We start from the raw sequence: 15434 nt of genomic DNA, 5'->3' as shown, positions 1-15434 counted from the left end.
TATGGGTCCTTTGTTTCTCTGGTTACCTTTATTCCTGAATATTTCATCCTTTGGGTGACTATTGTAAACGGTGTTGCTTTCCTAATGTCATTTTCAGCACTGTCATTAGTGGTATAAAGGAATCAAACTGATTTTTGTGTGTTGATCTTATACCCTGAAACTTTACTAAATCCTCCAATGAGGTCTAGTAGCTTTTTTACTGAGTCATTGACGTTTTCTATATATAGGATCGTATCATCTGCAAATAGAGAGAGTTTTACTTCCTCTTTGACAATTCGGATGCCTTTGATTTCCCTATGTTGCCAAATAGCTCTAAGACTTCCAGCACAATATTGCATAAGAGTGGTGACAAAGGGCATCCTTGTTTGGTTCTGTTCACAGAGGGAAGGTTTTTAGTTTCTTCCCAATGAGAGTAATGTAGGCTGTTGGTTTTCTATATATGCTCTTGATTATGTTGAGGAATTTCCCTTCAATTCCTACTTCGTTGAGTGTTTTTATCAGCAATAGATATTGGAGTTTGTCAAATGCCTTTTCTGCATCAATCAATATGATCCTGAGGTTCTTTTCCTTTTTCTTATTTATATGGTGGATTACATTGATTGTTTTTCTAATGTTGAACCATCCTTGCATCCCTTTTATGAAACTCACTTGGTCATGATGTATTATTTTTTGTGTGTGCTGCTAGATTCTGTTTACTAGGATTTTGTTGAGAATTTTTGTATCTATGTTCATGAGGGATATTTCTTTCTTAGTGATGTCCTTCCCTGGTTTTGGTATGAGAGTTATGCTTGCTTCATAAAATGTATTAGGAAGTTTTCCATCCTCCTTTATATTATGGAATAATTTGAGTAGAATTGCTGACCACTCTTGCCTGAAAGTCTGGTAGAACCCACCAGTGAAGCCATCTGTACATGGACTTCTTTTGGTTAGGAGTTTTTTGATGACCTGATCAATTTCTGCTGTTATTATGGGTCTGTTCAAGTCTTCTGCTTCACTCTGTGTGAGTTTAGGTAGGTCGTGTTTTTCTAAAAATGTATCCATTTCTTCTAAGTTTTCAAATTTATTGTAGTAAAACTTTTCATAGTATTCTGTTATTATCCTTTTGCTTTCCTTTGGTTCTGTTGTGAAATCACCCATGTGGTTTCTAATGTGTGATATTTGTGTCTTCTCCCTCTTTTCTTTTGTTAGATTTGCCAATGATTTATCAATTTTATTAATCCTTTCAAAGAACCAGCTTCCTGTCCGTTGATTCTTTCTGTAGTTTTTCTCTTTTCTATCTCATTTATTTCTGTTCTGATCTTTATTATTTCTTTTCTTTTGCTGAATGTAGGTTCCCTCTGTTTGTCTATTTCTAGTTGTTGGAGATGCTTTGTTAATGTGTTCATTTTGATTCTTTCTTCTTTTTGGATGTGCACATTTATCATGATAAATTGTCCTCTCAGCACCACTTTGCCATGTCCCAAAGATTTTGGTATGTTGTGTTTTCATTCTTGTTTGTTTCTAGGAAATTTCTGAATTCTCGTTTAATTTCATCTATTATCCAGTCGTTCCTCATCAGGGTGTTATTCAGTTTCCATGTATTAAACTTTATTTCCTTGGTCTTTTTATAGTTGATTTCTAATTTTATGGCATTGGGGTCTGAAAAGATGCTTTATAGATTTTTGATATTTGTAAATTTATGGAAGCTTGCTTTGTAACCTAACACATGATCAGTTCTGGAGAATGTTCCATGTGCACTGGAAAAGAACATGTATTATGCTGTTGTTGGGTTGAATGCGCTGTACGCATCTATGAGGTTAAGTTGGTTGATTGTACTGTTTAGTTCCTCTTTAGCTTTCTTGAGTTTCTTTCTGGTTGTGCTATTCCCTTTCAAAAGTTGTTGTTGTTGTTGTTAAGTGCCGTCGAGTCAGTTCCGACCCATAGCGACCCTGTACAGGGTTTCCGAGGGTGGAAATCCTTACGGGAGTAGAAAGCCTCATCTTTCTCCGGCGGAGCAGCTGGTAGTTTCGAACCGCTGACCTTAAGGTTCACAGCCCGATTCGTAACCACTAAAATCTCCCATTATAAATGGAGAATTATCTATTTCTTTCTTCAATTATAATAGGGTTTCCTTTATATATCTTTGTGCTCTTTCATTTGGAGCATAGATGTAAATATGGTTATGTCATCTTGCTCAATTGACCTTTTAATTATGAGATAGTGTCCTTCTTTATCTCTTATGTTGGGTTTGCCTTAAAGTTTATTTTTTCAGAGATTAGTATTGCCACTCCTGCTTGTTTTTATTGCTGTTAGCTTGGTATATTTTTTTCCATCCTTTAACTTTTAGTCTGTTTTTGTCTTTGTGTATAAGGTGTGTCTCTTGCAGGCAGCATATTGAAGGGTCTTATTTTCTTATCCATTCAGCCACTCTCTGTCTCTTCATTGGTGCATTTAATCCATTGACATTCAGTGTATTATTGATAAGTATGAATTAATTGTTGTCATTATGTTAATTTTTTGTGCTGCTGTTCTTTCTGCATGCCTTTTTGTGCTGAGTTCATGCTTTTTGTGCTATTTCTTGCTGGTTTTTTATTAGTTTTAATGTTTCCTTGTTATGCTTGGTCTTCATTTTCATGGTAAGTTGTGAAGTGTTAACTTTCTTTGAGGTTACCCTATGGTCTATTACCTTTCCCCATCATTTAAGACAGTCTATTGTATCCTTCAATCTACCTGACCTCCTCACCACCTGGATCTCTGTTCCTATATTTTCCCCTTCTCTGACATTGTTATTATTTTGACCTTTGGTTGCCCTCACAGGTCCTCTGAATTCAGTGCTGTAATTTTGTTCTGTTCTGAACTCTGCTATCTGTCAGCTGAGTTCCAGGTGGTGTTGCCACGTCTGTCAATCTCTGGTTGTTGTCTGTTCTGTTTGGTTTTCATTCCAAAGAACTCCCTTTAGGATGTTTTGAAGTGTTGGATTGACTTTGACAAAATCTCTTAGCTTCTGTTTATCCTGGAATGTTTTGATTGCACCATCATATTTGATTGACAGTTTTGCTGGATAGATGATTCTTGGTTGGCAATTTTTTCTTTAGGGTTTTATATATATCTCCCCATTGCCTTCTTGCCTGCATGGTTTCTGCTGAGAAGTCAGAGCTTAATCTGATTTGCTTGCATTTGTAAGTAACACTTCGTTTTTCCTTGGCCACTTTTAGGATTCTCTCCTTGTCTTTGATTTTTGGAAAGCTTGATTATGATATGTCTCAGTGATTTTCTTTTGGGGTCTATTCTTCCTGAGATTCTTTCAGCTTCTTGAATGTTTATCTTCACATTCTTCAAGATGTTAGGAAAATTTTCTTCTAGAAGCTCTTCTGTGGACTTCTTTGATTCTTCCTGCTCTGGAATGCCACTGATTCTTAAGTTATTCCTCGTCATCTTATCCAGCATGAATCTTAGACTCTCTTCAGATTTTTTAAATCCTTTTTTCTGCTTGCTCTTCTATCTTAGCAGTATTGAGAGATTTGTCTTCCAGTTCACTGGTTCTGGCTTCCACCTCTTCCATTCTACTTTTTTTCCATTCTACTTCCATCTTTTTTCAGTGTGTTGTCCATTTTTGATATGTTATTATTATTAATCATCTGGACTTCTTTTTGCAGGTTTTGGATTGTTTCCAGTGCCATCTCTATCTTGTTTGATTGCTCCTGTAGCATTTTCCTGACTTCCTTATTTTCTTCCACCCCTTTTTGGAGCATTTGAATTTGTTTCCTTATCATTCTTCTGAATTCCTTCTCAGGCAGACCCAGAGCCTGCTCTTCTACTGGAAAGTCTGTGTCTGCTTCCAGTTAATTTGTCTCAGTTACTTCTTTCTCTTTTTGGACATGTGTTGAGATCTTTAATTGTGTATTCTTGGACATTTTCAGCAGTTATGTGGGTTTTTAATGATTAAATGGATGTATGTTGCTTTGTTGTTAAGCTTACTAATTAAGCCTCTCCTTGTGGATATGATCTGGAGATAGGCTTCCCTTTTCATGTGTAATGCCTAGCAGCTGGTTTTGGCTCTTGTCCAGATGGTGGGGCATTACAGAGTATGCTTGTAGCTTGGCTATATGAGCACAGTTGCTGTCTCTTCTTGGGTAAGGTAGGGGGAGAAAGCTCCAACCCCTGGGAAAAGAGTGAGACCAAAAGGACCAAAGACAGAAACAATATAGAAGCAGTGACAGAAACCATGAATCAAAAACAAAAATAAAATTGTTATTGTCCACTGGCATTTGCTGTGCAAGCAGCAATAAAGGGTCCCACCCAGGTCAATTTTGGGGCAGGGTCCCAGAGTCAAACATCATAAGAAGCAGCCTGCGGGTTTTCTCTCTGAGCCATTGGAAAATTGTGGGTGCAACACTGGACCCTTTCGGGAGTGTGCTCCTGCCTACATGAAGGCATCAGGGCTGGGCAGTGAGGGCACAATCAGAGTGAAGAGTAAAGATACATGAAAAATGAAAAGTGAAAGATGAAAAGTTGGTCACACCTCTCTCCCCAGATGTGCAGCTCTGCAGCTTCCAGTGCTGGGTCACTGCCTCTGCTTGGCTGCAGCCCTATCCTCCCTAGTTGTATCCTTTTATGTTGGGGTTTTACAGATTGTTCATGCAGTTTGTCTGTCAAGCCAGCCCTGCTTTTTTCTTGCTGGTAGCTACTTACTCATTTTTTAGGTGAGTTAACTAAGGCTTAAAGGTATCACATAGTTTTCCCTTGTTCCACTGCAGTTTACTTGAACCTAGGTTTGTGAAACTCCAGAGCTTGCTCTATTGCACAACACACTGAGCATATGGTCCTTGCCTTTAAAGTCCGGCATCATCATACCTAGGAATGTGGAATATTTGGTCTCCTGTAATACTCAATGGGAACCAAAGAGCCAGAAGCAACCCTTTGAGAATATTACCTAAAGACAATTTCTTCCTTAGTATAATGCATCTTTAATAACTTTTAAGTTACATTGATTTAAAAAAAAAATCTTCATGGGGAAAGTATACAGCATGTACAAGCAGAATGTGATGACATCATAATATAAATACAAACATAATAAATCATGGTAATAGATTAGGAGCAAGATAGAATAAACTAGATGGGTATGTCTAGGAAGACTAATAATGGAGATAACCATCTGAATAGTGTCTGGAAGGACAAATTGTGAGAGGTGGGAATGGGAGGTGTTCCAAGTTCAAATAAAATCCATTGCCTTTGAATCAGTTCTGACTCATAATGACCGCACAGGACACAGTAGATCTGTTCCACGGCATATCTAAGGATCTAAATCTTCAGGAAACAGACTGACTCATCTTTCTCCTGAGAAACAGCTGTTGATATTGTTGCTAAATGCCTTCAATGACTCATAGCAACCCTGTGTAGGGTTTCTGAGAAGCAGCTGGTGGGTTTGAACCACTTACCTTGTGCCTAACAGTATCGTGCTTATCCTAGCTGGGGTTCTCAAAAAAACCAACCTTTCCTTTAGCAGTATTATAAAATTATTGAAAGAAAACCACTACCACCTAGTCAATTGTGACTTATAGAGAACCTATAGCACAGAGTAAAATTTCGCCTTAAGGCTTCTGAGAGTAAATCTTTAAGGGAGCAGACAGCCTCATCTCTCTCCCCCAGAGCAACTGGTGCTTAGCAGACCAAATGCTTAACCCATAGTTCCTCTGAGATACGAAATAACAATGACATTTGTGTAGCCGCCTCTTTATGTCAGGCACAGCCTAAGTGGTGCTGTGGGTTAATGAGCAGGACTGCAAAGTCAGTTTGAACTGCTAGGTTAGTGGTTCAAGCTCACCAGGTGCTCTTTGGAAACCCTATACAGGATTGCTATGGGTTGGAACCAACTTGATGGCACTTAACAACAACAACAACATATATATATGATTCATTCAATTCTCACTATAATCTTATGACACTATTATGTGCTTTTGAGTTAATTCTAACTCATAGTGACCCTGTGTAGGAGCAACTGGTAGGTTTGAACCACTAACCTTACAGTTAACAGTCCATTGCATATCCGACCACACCACACCAAGACTCCTTATAAGGTAGGTACTAAAATTATCTTCATTTTACAAGAGGAAACAGAAGTGCAGAAAAAGTTAAATGACTAAAGTCACACAGCTAGTAACAAGTGGAGCCAGTTTTTAAACCTGAGGCATGTGTCTCCAGACTTTTTTTATTTTTCTAAACTTTTTTTATGAATTGAATGAAGGTTTACAGATAAGATCATCATTTATACATTTAATAACTTATGCACTTTGATTTATCTCAATGACTACAATCCCCTCCATTCAACAAGTTATCCTGCTTCCTCGCATTGGTTCCTATTTGCATTCCATTCCCTTCCTATCCCCTCTCAACTTTGTCCTTAGGAAAATGTTGCCCTTTTGATTTTGAACGATTGACCATTTGATGGTGAGCATACCTTGTTAGTGTTGTTGTCCCTACCCCACCATACACCTATCTACTGCTTGGCTGAAATTTGGGCCACATGGGTGAGCTTCTTTTCTAGATCTGAATGGCGGTTAAGGACCATAGTCTCTTTCTGACCAGTAGACCTGGACTTTTAACCATTCTCTGTGTCAAGCAAAAGAATTACTTTGAACTAGCACACAGTCAGAGTTGGTGGAGTGAAAAATGAATTGTTGTTAAGTGCTGTTGAGTCAGTTTCAACTCATTGTAACCCTGCATAGGGCTTCTGGGAGTCCAAGTGTGGTTCTGTGGGATAATGCACTGGACCCCAAGGTCAGTTTGAACCACAAGGTCAGAGGTTCAAGCTCATTAGCCACTCCTCCAAACCCTATTCAGGGTTGCTAAGAGTCAAAAACAACTCAAAGGCACTTAACAACTAGTAAGAGTTTCTGAGGAGCAGCTGGTGGTTTTGAACTGCTGACCTTGTAGTTCAAAGTCCAATGCTGATCCTATAGTACCACACCAGGAGTTCGAAGAATGAATAAAGGGATGCAAAAAAGAAATTAATGGACTGGGGCTGGAGGATGAGGGTCTGAATGTCATTCTAAGTAGTTTGTTTTATATTCTGAAAGCAATACACAAAGTTCTTTGAAAGAAAATACTGTATTCAGGATTGTGTTTCAGAAAGATTGCTTACATTTCCCTATGAAAAATGGACAGCAAGCAGAATATTAGAGACAGAAATCTCAGAAAAAATCATTGAGAAGTTTCTCTGATAGTTCAATGAGAAACGAAGGGCTTGAACCAATTTCAGTTAAAAGGAAAAGATGATACAAACAAGAGGCAGTATATGCAAGATTTCTCATTGAAGCATCATACCTAAGACTTATTGAAGTTGTATCTCCCTTTGGGAACTAGAGAAATATTTAATAGAAGAAAATGATCTTGTCAACATTTTACTTTCGTATCTGTAGATTTAATTTAGGATTTTTTATTGCTTCATTTGAATTCTTCAGAAAGACAAAATAATTTCTGCTATTAAAACCAGAAGAGGATTTACTCTAAAAGTATAGTCTGGTTTTATCATCAGAAAGAGCATGAGCATAGTAATGTTAAAAATTATGTTAAATATTAGGGAAAAAAATACGAAAATCTTGAGCACAGTGTCTATCACATAATGTTGTTATTGTTGTTGTTATGTGCCATGGAGTCGGTTCCAACTCATAGCGACCCTGTACAGGCACTTAAAAACCTGTAGTTGCATTGTTGGTGGCGTTGCTAAGTGCTGTTGAATTAGTTCTGACTCATAGGAACCCTTTATAGGGTTGCCAAGAAGTGGCTGGTGGATTTGAACCATCAACCTTGCATTTCAAACCAAACTTGTGGTCCAGTGCTTATCCTACAACACCACATCAGGACTCCACAAAACTTTATTGCATGTCCTGTTCTCTAAGTGTCCTGGTGTGGCACTGTGGATTAATATGCCAGACTGTCAAAGGCATTTAAACTTCAAGGTCAGCGGTTCAAGCTCACCAGCTGCTCCTCGGAAACCCTATACAGGGTAGCTATAGGTCAGAACCGACTCGACGGCACTTAACAACAATAACATTCTCTAAGCATGGCTCTTGCACAGATTAAAAACCTCGGAAACCCTCTATGAATTGGAACCAACTTGATAGAACTTAACAACATTCTCAAGTTCCTCACATGTTTCTTTTGCCTCTTCTAGTAGAGAGTTGAAAAGCCTGTCTTAAATGGTCCAAATGATCATGAACACAAATATGATTAAAAAGAATTTTTTTTTAATTCCTGGCAAGTTTATTTTGGCTCATAACAACTATATAGGACAGAATAGAACTGCCTGATATGGTTTCCAAGGCTATAATCTTTACAAAAGCAGACTTCTTCATCTTTAGCTCAGGGAATAACTGGTGGATTTGAACCACTGATCTTGCTGTTAGCAGCCTTAATCCAGTGTGCCAGCAGAGCTCCTTCCAGGGCACTTGGGTACTCCAGTAAGTATGTACAAAGTTCTCTCCCAAATGATGAGAAAAAGTGCATCTCTACCTCCACTCACCTGATAAGTAAATAAGGAAAAGAAATAAAGAAGGCGCAAGAGAAGTCTGGAAAAGCAATTTTATTTCAACAAGAATAATTTTATAAGGCATATGCAGCTATACTTATCTGCATAAAAAATAATGCAAATCAAGGCAGTGCTCTTTGTGGAAGAAAGTCCAAGTGAATTTTAGAAATAAGAATTATAAGGCATCATCAAAAGACCAATGTGGCTACATGTTGGCCTAGGATTCATCATAAAAATATGGAAACATCCTTCGTGAGTCCTTGTGAAAGTTGTTGTTAAGTGCATCAAGTCAGTTCTGACCCATAGCAACACCCTGTATAGGGTTTTCCAAGGAGTGACTGGTGAGTTTGAACCATCGATCTTACGGTTCAAAGTGACTTTGCAGTCTGGCACATTAGGTATCAGAAATTACCTTCAAAGAGCATTTGTCTCACTGGTCACTTATCAGAGTTTTCATAAAAATACAGTAAGATGCAACATACTCAGCTATGGTAGAACGGATTGTAAGAGTATCATTTCAATGAAGGTTGTTTGCTTTATTCAGTCATATTCTATATATAACTGCAATGAATGGGAATAAATTTAGTCATTCAATCTCTATTTTTCCAGCCTGTTTTAACACTATGAAGTCTGTTCAAGGATTATACCTAAAAGGCTAGTCACATTTTGTTATCAAGGAAACTATCCTATCTGAATTCATTTCAGTACTGAAAATATTTAGCCTCAACTACCAAGATGATTAATTATTAGGGAAAAAAATCTAAATTTGGTGAAAAAATAAAGAGTGGTATAATTTTTCAAACCAGCATAATTGCTTCTTACATTATGTATTGAATCCTTTATAGCAGCTTCTATTTGAATTACATTTCCCCAATTACAATTTTTTCAAAGCTGACCAAGGTGTTTACCCGAGTCTCCCTTTCTTTCTTAAATTCTATTATGATTCATTAGTGACTGCACAACCCTGTTTTAATATCTAATTACAATAATTGTTTAAAATTTCATATAAGCTAACTCATAAATATGAGTTTAACAGTACAGGCAATAAATAATGTTATAGGCAATGAAACAAAACAACAAAAAAATCAAATTAACATTGTAATTAGATTGAGTTATTCAATTAAACATACAAACATTAGGTAATTCTCCTCAATGTTGTAGGGCCACTGGTTTTAAATAGACTGTTAGCCCTGAAAACAAACTTGTACCAAATAAACCATAAAATTAACACATCCCCTACATTAATTCTAAAGATATAAATAAATATCATGCTGAAGGTAGAATTGTTTGTTACAGAAAATCTGTTTTTGCAGTTAAAGACTCTTTTCTCTTAAATGTAAATGTCTTAAGTGAATTTTAGGATAACTGACCAAATTGCATAGATATTAACATGATTTAATGCAAATGCCCTGGTGATAAACAAAATCTGTAGTCATCAAACTTTAAAACTAAAAGAGCCAGTAAATCAGCAGGGCTTACATACATAGGTGGACATAAATTTCAATGCACAATATCTATACACCAGTGATAGGGCAGGGGAGTGATGTACATTGTGAGTTTAATTAACACACACATATAAATATAAAATGTCTCAAGTCATTATGGTTAAAAGTTTAAGGAGAAAGAGTGAACAGTAAGGGATCCAGGAGGAAGTTTTGAAAGGCAATTGGGATTAAGACAGCTTCTCAAGAACAGGTACTGAGGCTTTTCAGAAAACTTGACATGAAAAGTTTGCTTAAACCATAGGGAAGTACATTTTATTTAGGCAAAGTACCACACACAATGGATAGGGGCATGGAGAAAAGAAGACTGTTATGTTCAGAGAATCTTCTAGGAACAAAAGGTGGATTGTTGTCAGCTGGGCATTTAGAAGAGTAAGGGGCAAAATGGGAACCACAGTTTCTGGTAATTTCTTCCTCTGATGTTCTTGTTTTCTCACACCTAGTTTTTCTGATAATTTTACCCTAGTCCTGGAGGTACTTCTGACTAAGGTAAGAAGGACATCAACATCCTAGAAGCCAGGCCACCAAATCCAGTGACTTCGCATGATCGCTGGGGGTCCTACACTACTGCTTCTTTGTCTTTACCAAAACAATTCTGATCCTAGCCTTCAAATTGACACCCCTGCACCTGTTTTGTCCTTTACCTCCTCTCAGGGGCATCTCTTTTGTTGTTGTTGTTGTTGTTGTTTAAATCAGAAATGTTTGTCATTTTTCTAAAAGGTTTTATTGTGAATTATGTGATCGTTTACAAGGGCGAACATTAGCTTTACATTCATCCTATTGTATATAATTTCATTGCCATGATTAGAATCTCCTCCATGCATCATCAACTAATCAAAGGGTATACCCTGCAAGCCTGCCCCCTGGTCATCAGAACACAGCCTGAGGGGGCATCTCTTGCTGCTTGTCCTTATTCCTGTCCACCATTTCCTCTCATAGACTAGAAACATATTGTTCTCAAACTAGTGAATTGAACCAGTTCTCATCCCTCAGCTTCAGTTCTCTGGTATTGACCACTGGGTTCCTTTCTGCACAGAGACCCTACTTGACTGAATCTTCCCATAACAGTGGTTACAAAACTGTGAACTAGATGACTAAGTTATTTCACCTCTAGAACAATTCCTGTCGTGTGTATGAATCTTGAAGCAGGTCCCCATTTTCTATGATAGATTACCACAAGCACTTATGTTTGTCTCTAGATAGTAAGAATTGACAGGAAAGCTAAGTTGGAACTAGGATTCAGAAAATCTTCAATTCCGCATAAAGAAATATAATCAAAGATAGTCTTTGCATTATTTTTAGTGAATACGTGGTACATTAGGAGCCCTAGTAATGTAGTGGGCTGTTACAAACTGGGCTGTTAACCACAAGGTCAGCAGTTCGAATCTACCAGACACTCCACAGGAAAAAGATAAGACTTTCTGCTTCGGTAAAGATTTACAGCCTTGGAAACTCTATTACAGGGTTACTATGAGTCGGAACCAACTTGAGGGCACACAACCACCACCATGTGGAACATTGAAGTTGTGTTTTAGTATGATTAATTCAGAAAATGATTACAGTAAATACATGTGTGTATATATAGATATATATCTATAGATATATATATATATAGAGAGAGATTCTGCATATACCATCTGCAGTTAGTATATACCATCTGCAGTTGGTATACATAGCCCTGTTGAACATGAGTCTACTTTGTCTACTGTGACATGTAGATGACATGTGACATTATAACAACAGCCAGCTTCTCATGTACTTAATCAAATATGCTGAAATAATTAAAGCTATCTGTGGTGAATTGTTAATTTTTTTAGGGAAAATTCAAGCAAAATATTACTTTGGTAAAAAATACCAAGTGGTTGATTACTAATAATTGATTACTTTGGAGAGTCTGAAAATAAAGTTTTTTTAGAATATTCTCTGAAAGAAAATCTAGTATCTTTAAAAGGATAAATCAATTTGAAAACTTTACCTGAAACATCAACATATTGAGTAATATAATTCTGCAGCAAAGCTTTAGAACAGATGCATTATGTTCTGCCTTAAGAATCAAGTTGCCCGTTTTGCTTTGGGAAGAACGGTGTTAATATTTTCGTCTGTTAATATGAAAAATATCATTGAGCCGAAGGATATTTTTTCTAATCATATTATGTAATACTGTTTTATCCTGAAATGACTTTACTTCTAGTTTCAAACTAAGCAAACATTGTCAATAAAATACAAGGGGACTTCAAAAAGTTCATGGTAAATTGGAATCAAAAGATAATGGTATTTTCTCATGAACTCTTGTTTTTTGTTTTTTTTTAATGCTTTATTGAAAATTATGAGTTAGTTTACATGGAAGGACATTAGCTTCACATCGATCCAGTCGTATATCGTTTCCTTGTCAGGGTTACAATCCCCTCCATGCATCATCCACCAACCAAAGGGTATATATATACCCCGCAAGCCTGCTCCCTGGTCGTCAGCACATAGCCCCTCTTCCTCTCCAGGTGCAAAGTCCCCAGCCACTTTATCTCCCCACGTCATCATCTCTGCCTCAATCCCTGGCATCACTGCTTCTCTGGGTGGGATTCTGTTCTCCGCTCTTCTTCTTGATGGTCCCAGGGACCTCCGCTCCTAGACGGTAAAGTTAATCACGACCCTCCCTTTGCCACAAAACGTCTACCTTTACATTTCTAGCCCTTACAGTCAGTCCTGATAACAATTATTCGCTATTGTATCGCAAGAGACCTATCTGCATCTCCCTTAGTCAGCTCTGACTAGACAAAATGGATACTACTCAGTGGAGATTCTAAGCCCCCTCATATATTGTTGTTTAGTCTTGTTGAGTCAGTTATGACTCATAACAACCCTGTATAGGGTTTTCAAGGAGCAGCTGGTAAGTTTGAATTGCCAATCTTTTGGTTAGTAGTCCAGTGCTTATCCTACAGCATCACACCAGGACTCTGGCTCCTCATATACAGTATTATTAATATTATGATCAAAATTTTAAAATATTAAATTATCAGCTTGCTATTTTAAATAATCAGATCATCAAAATGACTTATATGAGGGAGAGTCAAAACTTATTCACGTTATGGCTATAGAATATATTTTAATCAACTTTTAGAAAAGACAAATACATCATTTTTCAACATAATAACACTGTGTTCATCTGTCAACAAGCTTCCATGTTCCCTTATTAAAAAATGTTTTAGGTTGAGCATTGAATCTTCATCTTTGAAGGGCTGCTTTCAGGAGGCCAAACAAGTGAAAGTCCTATGGAGCAAGATCAGGACTATAGGGAGGATGCTTAATACCTCAAAAGGAATCTTTTTCAGGCTGTTAACAGTGTGGGCAGAGGTGTGTGGATGTTCATTGTCAAGCAAGATCACAAAACCCTTGGATAGCTGTCCTCTTCATTTCATTTGAAGTTTAGGCTTCAGCTCTTCAGTGAGAATCTCACTGTAAAGAGTACTGTTAATTGTTGAATGATTTTCCTGATAATGTTCCAATAATGGCCCATGAGAATCTCAGAAAACTGGAAGCATCAATTTTCCTGCTGATGGTTGACTTTAGAACTTTTTCTTGATCAATGTTTAAGAATGTTTCCATTCCATATTCTGTCATTTACTTTCAGGCTCCTAGTGTTGAATATATATAGTATTGGCATAGAATATATATATATATATATGATTATGCTGCAAATAAAAACAGATAATGGAATTTTCCAACAAGCTTTTTGAAGTCCCCTCATAGATCCATAAATATAATAAAACATATAAGGGACATAATTATGAAAATTGTTAGCCATAACTAAACACCTTAAGGAAATTAGTCATTGAGCCTGAGGGGGCTCAGGACCATAGTCTCAAGAACATCAAGGTCAATTGGCACCAAAAAGTTCAAAGAAAATGTTCTACATCCTACTTTGATGAGTAATGATTAGGGTCTTAAAAACTTGTGAGCAGCTCTCTAAGGTACAACTATTGGAGTTACCTTGTCTAGAGAAAATTGTGAAGAAGATCAAAGGCACATGGAAACAATTAGTACAAAGGACAAATGGACCACCTGAACCTCAGCCTCCATGACCCTGAGGCCTAAGAACTGTGGTACCCAGCTACCACTACCAACTACTCAGAAACAGGTCACATTAAAAGGTTCCAAATAGAGTGGGAGAAAACTGGAACAAAACTTGAAATCATTAAAAAGACCAGCATCACTGGTCTGATAAAAAATGGCGAAAACCCTGAGACTAGTCACTTGTCAGGCCTATAACTGAACTCACCTCCATAGCACAATTCTCAACGTTGTTGTTCAGTATTATCAAGTCGGTTCCAACCCATAGCAACCCTGTATAGGGTTTCCAAGGGGCAGGTGGTGAGCTTGAACCACTGACCTTGTAATTCAAATTGACTTTGCAGTCCAGCACATTAATGTACAGTACCACATCAGACAGGTCTATAAGGTGAACAAAAATGTGAGAGAGGGGCACACCCCTTACAACAATCAATTATTTGAGATCAAAAGGCAGAAATTGCTCATGGAAAAAATTCAGGAGGAAGTGAATGGAAACATACACACACACACAAAAAAAAACAACAGAACTAGAGATAGAAAAAAGTATGTCTGACTCTTAATGGCTGACTTTGCTAACTGGTATATTATGTCTGCTCTCCAATTAAAATTGATCCATGTTAGTTATGTTGCTAATTATTAGAAGTGAAAAATGTCTTTCTCTTTTCTCTAGATTTACTTCATCTTGGCTTTGGATGCATAATTCATTTTTTCAGTCTCACCCAAGCAAGTTACAAACAGAATCCACATAATTACATACCTGAGAAAATGCAGTATAATTTATTTTAAGGTAGCATTTAGGAAAATCATGCTAAACCTAATAAGGGCTTTAATCAAAATCCTATGTCCTTATTATTTGCAAGTGTTACATAAGTTTAAAATGAGAAACATTTGTCTGGCCTCCTCCCTATAAATGGAAAACAAAGTAACCATTTTCCCAGTAAAAGCATACAATCTAGAAAGGTAACAAATAAAACCATATGCTCTAGAAACAGAAAGACAATTTCAAGTCTCATTTGAGTTCCTATGGTTCATTCGTTGCAACTCACATGTACTTTGAATTCCAGGACCCACTTTTTATGCATCATAGCAACTTAATATCCTAATGTTGTTGTTGTTGTTAAGTGTCATAGCAATATAGTAGATGTTCAATACATAGATATATGTGTATATACATATAATTGTGGTGGTAAGTGCCATCCAGTCGGTTCCCACCCATAGTGACCCCATATAGGGTTTCCAAGGAGTAGCTGGTGAGATTGAACTGCCAACCTTGCTGTGTAGTGCTGTATAGCACTATGGAATAAAGCACTGGACCACAAGTTCTGTTAGAACTGCAAGGTCAGTGGTTCAAACTCACCAGC

Source organism: Chrysochloris asiatica, unplaced genomic scaffold (assembly GCF_000296735.1).
Source record: "Chrysochloris asiatica unplaced genomic scaffold, ChrAsi1.0 scaffold00286, whole genome shotgun sequence".
Classification (NCBI taxonomy): Eukaryota; Metazoa; Chordata; class Mammalia; order Afrosoricida; family Chrysochloridae; genus Chrysochloris; species Chrysochloris asiatica.
Note: the sequence above shows the minus strand (reverse complement) of the source record.